At 22.2% G+C, this 6,894-nt stretch overlaps 1 protein-coding gene across 2 annotated transcripts in view; it reads left to right on the forward strand.

Moving 5' to 3' along the window:
- The first annotated feature begins 2,535 nt into the window (after nucleotides 1-2,535).
- LOC102675490 (5-hydroxytryptamine receptor 1) overlaps nucleotides 2,536-6,894 on the forward strand; it is a 407,095-nt gene continuing 402,736 nt past the window's right edge. The window contains exon 1 of one of the 2 annotated variants that reach the window (XM_031515321.1): nucleotides 2,536-2,947. The gene's annotated coding sequence lies outside the window, so the exon portion shown is untranslated. The remainder of the gene's footprint in view (nucleotides 2,948-6,894) is intronic. The other variant, XM_006609888.2, reaches the window with a different exon arrangement.

Genomic DNA, 6,894 nt, shown 5'->3' on the forward strand with positions numbered 1-6,894 from the left:
ATAATTTTTTTTATAAAAAATTTTTTTATAATATGTTTCTATAAAGAAATCAATATTGATTTAAATAAATATTTGTTTAATAAATAATATATTTACAGATATTTTTGAAATAATTATAATCTTAAAATCTCAAAAACTAAAACTAAACTATCTAAAATTTTTTTAAAAAATGTATGTAGCATATTTTTGATAAAATTTGGTATTAATTTCTCTAGAAAATAAAATTAAATTATTTAATCTTTAAACCCTATATTTTTATTTATTTTTCTTTTTTAGCAGAATATTTCTTTATCAGGTTAATCGTAGGTCCCTAAAATCCATTATCTTTTTTTATATTTTCTTATATTATCTCAAAAATTCTATTCCGCTATAAAAACATAAGGAGGCGTTAATGATACATCAGAAAAACGTATGATCAATGTGAAGGACTCGAAAACTCTAGTCTTATGTACAAAGAAAACACTTTTTTTAATTAAAGTTTTATAATGAAACAAAGTATTTATTTTTTATATTTCATTTTAGAAAAAAAAAATAAGTGAATAAAAATTATCTTTCACTTCAAATTCATTAAAAGTTTTATAATAATTTTAAATCAATTTACATAACTATATTATTTACATAATTTACATAACATACTATTGAAAAAAGAAAAATAAGTTTAGGTATAGATATAGATGTATCTAAGTAAGTTATCAATAAATTATAAAAAATATAAATTATAAATAAGAATCAAATTCTTTATTTTTTTCTAAGAATTTAAATTTTCTTTCATAGAAAGAATATGATTTTTTATATAAGATTTTATCAAAATCAAAACTAAATATATATACACATGAAAAAGATAAATTTTTTTAAAATATATGAATTTTATATAATTATTATACTAGAAAATTTTTATATCAATTATTTTTTATTAATAACAATAACTTTATAATAGGAATATTATTATTTTGATTAATAAAATTACATTAATAACAAGAAATGTCAAAACAAAAAATTTAAACATATATATATACATATTTAGTATAATTAATATAGAATTTCCATTAATATTGAAATGAATAACAGTACTAATATTATAGCATACAGTGTGTCGGAACATCATAACATACATAACATAGTGTAATGTTTCTGGTTTTTCGATCGAAGAGTTATATGTTCGAATCTTGTTAGCATTTCCTTATTTTTTTCTCATTTTCTACATAACAAGAATTAAGAATTTTTTAAATAATTTATAAATAATATTAAGTAATATTTTCTTCCATTCCAAGATTAAAAGTATTGTTTATTATAATTTTCTACTTTCAAAAATAAAATTTCTTACATTAAAAAAATAAATTAACGATTAAATGAGTAAGTAAATGATTATAACAATCCAAATATTATATTTCCCTATATTTTCCAAATAATTTCTTCTTTGTTCAAATCTTTTTATATATCAATAATTTCTTATATAACCAAAAAATACATACGGCATCTCATCTGAGCGTCATTCGTATTCACTTCACAACAGCAAACTGAAGATAAACATCAATTTCGAAACTGAATTCAATATATTTGCACATCAAACACAAACCACAGAAAGTTCCCATGCGAAACAAGAAAAGTTATTCACGTAAGAGCAGATCAAGCATATTATATTTTTATTTTTTCTATTTTTTATTTTCAATTGATTGAAACCAGTGAACTAAAAAAAGTTTCATTAAAAACTTCGAAAAGTTTGATTAGACGCGGCATGCGTGTGGCGCGAAAAATGCGTTTGCTAGCAGACGCACGCGGACAAGAAAACAACAGCATAGGGCGTTACGATACGTTGCGTCATGCCCCGGATGGTTTTCCGGATAGGGCAGTAATTTGGCGGCGCGGCGCAAGCGCTGCAAGGCGGGTCCAGGTCAACGGCAAGAACCCGGTCTAGTCGTACGACGAACGTCTAACCGACCTGTCGTTATCGCGATTGTCTGCAAGCCCGCAAGTACGTTCGTTTCCCCCTCTATCTCCCTAGTCAACTAGAGAAGTCGAAGCAACAGGACGAAGCCCAAACAGATCGTCCGAACTTGCAACATGGACTTTCTCCCTTTGCTAAACGATCATTGTGCGAATTATCATTAAGTTATCAATATATAATCTTTTGTTTTTATTTAAACAAAAAAAAAAGTGATGATTAAAAGTGAACTGTTCATTGGTTAACAAATTTCAATCTAGTAATTGAATTATCGATAATTATCGATTTGAAAATTGAGTATTGAATGAATTGCTACAATCATTACATAGTGTAATATTGTTTAGAATATTGAAAGATATTATATATATAGATATATATTTATTAGATATATATTTATTGTTTCGTAAAAGAGAAGTGTATTGGAACATGTGAAAATCATGGAGTAACGATTAAAAGAAAATTAACAAGTTCTCTTTTTATTTGTAAGAAATCTTCAATTAAAAATAGTAAATGAAAAGATAAGCAAAAAGAATCGATATTAGAAAATTCATACACTAAAAAAAAAAATCTTTTTCCTTTTTTCGTTTATTTTCGTACTCAAATATCGTACAAACCGGTAAAATGGAAAACATGCGAAATTCGATGTTTTTCTTTTCTTTTCTTTTTTTTTTTAAATTTCTTTCTACTTTCATCAAGTGTAAGAAAGAAAGGAAGTGATGGAATAAGTGTAAGACGGATAAAGGTCGACGCACCTGTTTTGTTTTCACTCTACAGTTCGACTACTGTAGTCGTTATTTTCCGGGCAGTTGGAACAGTGTCGTTGAAATAATAATTACATTGGAGTGATGTGAACAGTTTCTGGTGATACTCGACGAAGTTTCTCGAGAGATGAATCAGCCATGCAAGGATCGACGATCGATTGGGAGATAAAGGAATCCAATGGAAATTGGTATTCCTGTATTTGCTGTACTTCAATAAGAGCATCGCTTGTTATTGTTCCTACAAGTATGTGAATTTCACTCCTCTTACCCTTAATGTTCTATAAGGATTATCGTCAGATTATTAAGATATAATGGAGGAAAGATAAAAGGAAAAATAAAAGCTTCTCGATAAATGCACGTGTTGTGAGAAATTGATTTATTGAATTCGTTGCATTGGAGAAAAATTGGAGAAACGATTTCAAATGTGTTCATACACGATTGGTTACAATTAGTGCACACGTCATATTGATAAAATTGATTACATTTCTATGATAATTCTTTTTGATGAGACGAAATGATTCGTAATGGTAACTGCAAAATTAACAGAAACTAAATTAGGAAGTTTCATTATAGCTCATTATAAGAAACATCGGTAATTATTTATCGATAAGGTATTTGTTAATTTTCATTAATTTTCATCGTTTTATTGGTTCAATTTTTTATTCATTTTTATTATAGTTTAAAAGAATATTTAACAAATAATATATATTTTGAAATATTTATAATAAATATATAATATTTTGAATATTTAATTTATTTTGATGAATTTGACAGAAAAAATTAAATAATGAAAATTGTTATATAATTTATAAATAAGGAAAATTTTTAATTACAATATCTGATGAATGTAATTAATGTTTGTTTATAATATAGTGTTCCTACATTTTATTTTAAACAAAACATTTTCGATAATTTTTAATTTTAATATTCTGTTATTTATATTATGATTTATGTATTGTGATAGAGAATAAAAATAAATTTTTCGATAAAATAATAAAATATTAATAATGTTATTCAGCATTATCAAAATTCAACAATATTTGATTTTAATATATAATATTTAATGATATAAAATTAATAACAATAAATATTTTAATATAATTTTTTATTTATATTAATAAAATGTCAATATTGTTATATTAATTTCGAATCATTAAAGGAAATATTTCTCTTTAATTCATATTTTATTAAGTATTCCACAAAATATATACAATTTTATGCAATTATTATTCTAATGATATTCTATCAAAAGCATATTTGATTTTCAAACTTATATGATAATCACACACACATTGCATGAAATATGTGCATTTGAATGAAGAAACGTAATGTAATATTTTCAACGTGCAACATGTTCGAATTGATTTTTCAACGTGAAACATTATTGAGTGTCGCTGAATGTAATTTTGAAATTCAATTAAATCGAACTTAGTTGAAATACAAAAAATTGATCTGAATCGAAAGATAATAATGACGTATATAGTTAGATATTCTCAATAAAATAGTTTGTATTTAGACGAGCGATTTAATCATGCGAAAAAATGTGAATAACTTGGCTTTAATCCTCTTTGTGTACACGAAACCTTTGAAAAACAACATAAAATTTTAATAAATGGAAATATCATGGTAATTATTATTATGGTTATATATTATATCAATTATATCGCCATTAGAAAACACACGCAACATCTTCAAGGCCTTTAAAGGCAACTCTCGTCAATTCGTTGATTATTCCTTATATTTGGCGACTTATAGTAACGACTATCCTCGTAATCTTAACGTTTTTAACTATTTGCAAATGATACCGTCAATTGAGTAAAAATTACAAATTGAATATTTTCTTTGAAATTTAAGAAAAATTTTTTATTATTTATTATATTAATTTTTTAAAAGCAATTTTTGTGAAAAATAATTCTTTTTATTTTACAAAAATTTCATAATCTAAAATTATAAACAAATGCAACTTGGTTAGTTTTTAAATTTTTTATTAATAAAATAAAATTATAAAAATAAAGAAAACATTATTATATTAATTTTTTAATAATTATTATGATCTATATGTTTTGATTGTATGTTTTATATTAATATATAACAACAAATAGGAAAAAATTAAAGTTAATTAAGTTATATTATAAATTATAATTAAAAATTCACATAATATTTTTGAAAAAAAATATTTATTGTATAATTATTACTAATTAGATAAATTATGTAACAATAAATTTCTATTTGATATAGAATATAAATTATTAAGAAAATCTAACACTAATTTTTTACTTTATTTATTTTTTAGAATCTATATTTTATTTATCTTTTAGAATTTGAAAATATACTTTTTCTTAACCATTTTTTGAGTTTCCATCACACATACCTAATGGGATTTAAGTCTGGCGATTGCGGGGGTGTAGGTACATAAAAATTATATTGTATAAAATCTGTTAATATACTATACAGACGGTGTATTCGAAACTCCGATTCTGTTGGAAATGTTTCTAATTTTTTTAATTTGTTAAGCATATTTTGCAAATTCTCTTTAAATAAAATATTTAAATAAAAATTTATCTATTATTCGATCATTAAATACAATATTAATTCTTTAACTCTTCTGATGATACAGTAAATTTATTCATCATTATATTTTCTTTTTGTTTCACAGTAAATTGTATGTAATATGCTTTTTAATATATATAATTCTATACTAGTTTTTCGTTACGTACAAATTTTTTCTTTAAATGAGAATTTCTTTGAATGAAGAAATATTAAGTTGAAATTATTAAAAAAAGTTTGATTCAAAGAAAATCATATGGTGTTTTTTGTATGTTGAGTAGTAAAAGAAATTTTAAAGTTAATCTCATTTTTTAAATTAAATCATATAATTTTGAATACATCGATTTAATTTTTGTTATACATCGATTTGAATTTTTTTATAAAAGTATTTTATTAACTTTTATTTAAAAAATTATTGTTTTAATTACTTTTTAAAAGATATTTCAATTTAAATGTTGTAGTTTCAGAATTTATTGATTGAGAAGATATAATCAGTCAAAATTGATTCTAATTCAATAAGATAACCTTCACGAATAAATTAAACAACATAAATATTTATATATATGTATTTCTCTTATTTATCGAATGGTTATGTTTATTATTGTTTAATGCATGTATGATATTCCACCGTATTTTGTTTAAATAACCAAAAGAAATATATATGTTTTATTTTTATGTGCTGTTTGCAAAAGTTATCTAGTGAAATAGAATCAAAATAATGATCATCTTTCCAATTTTCGAATTTTAGTACTAAAGAATTTTAATGTTTAATTAAAATATCTTCTAAATTAATGGTTTCTTATATAAATATATAATAAGTTAATATTCTTTTTAGGAAATCAAATAGATCGATTAATACTTTTAAAATTGTAATACAGTTCTATTTAAAAAAAAAATGATATTGATTTGATCTGTAAAAAAATAATTTACATATAATGAATTTACATAATTTATATTCTTCTTAAAACCAAATAACATTTGTTAAAATATTTTTTTGATAATTTCAATTATGAGATATTTTAGTATTTTTATTTAAAAAAACATCTATAGATATGCATTTATTTAATTTTTTTATTTTCTAGTATATAAAAGGAGGATATTTTTATTCTCTAGTATATAAAAAAAATAAATTATACTCTTTAGAAATAAAAAAAGTTTTGTTAAGAATTATTAAAAATATTCTCTATAATTAAAAAACACATTCATCGATAATATATTGATAATATATAAATTATTTTTTCAAAAATTCGTAAAAATTTGAAATCTGTATAATTTAGTGATCAAAAAGAGTCGAAAAGAGTTGATTTTAAACAAACGGGGGAAAAAAGCAAGAGATTTTTTCTGTGAGGCTTGGATTAACGAGATTTTATGAGCGATGAGGGATTATCTCTAGCTGAAAGAATGAAAAGGACCGGATAAAATTAAAAAGATTGTTTTTTTTTTTTCTTTTTGAAATTATAATAGATAACATTTTAAGACATTTCAGTTCCTTTGAAAGTTTTCTGCTTGCATCATACATTTGTGTAATCATATGATATAAAATGATATATATTTAAATTTAAATGATATATATTTAAAAATATATATATTATATATTTATATATATATAAATATATATTTAAAAATAAAATGATATATATTTAA

The sequence above is a fragment of the Apis dorsata genome, unplaced genomic scaffold, assembly GCF_000469605.1.
Source record: "Apis dorsata unplaced genomic scaffold, Apis dorsata 1.3 scaffold_63, whole genome shotgun sequence".
NCBI lineage: Eukaryota > Metazoa > Arthropoda > Insecta > Hymenoptera > Apidae > Apis > Apis dorsata.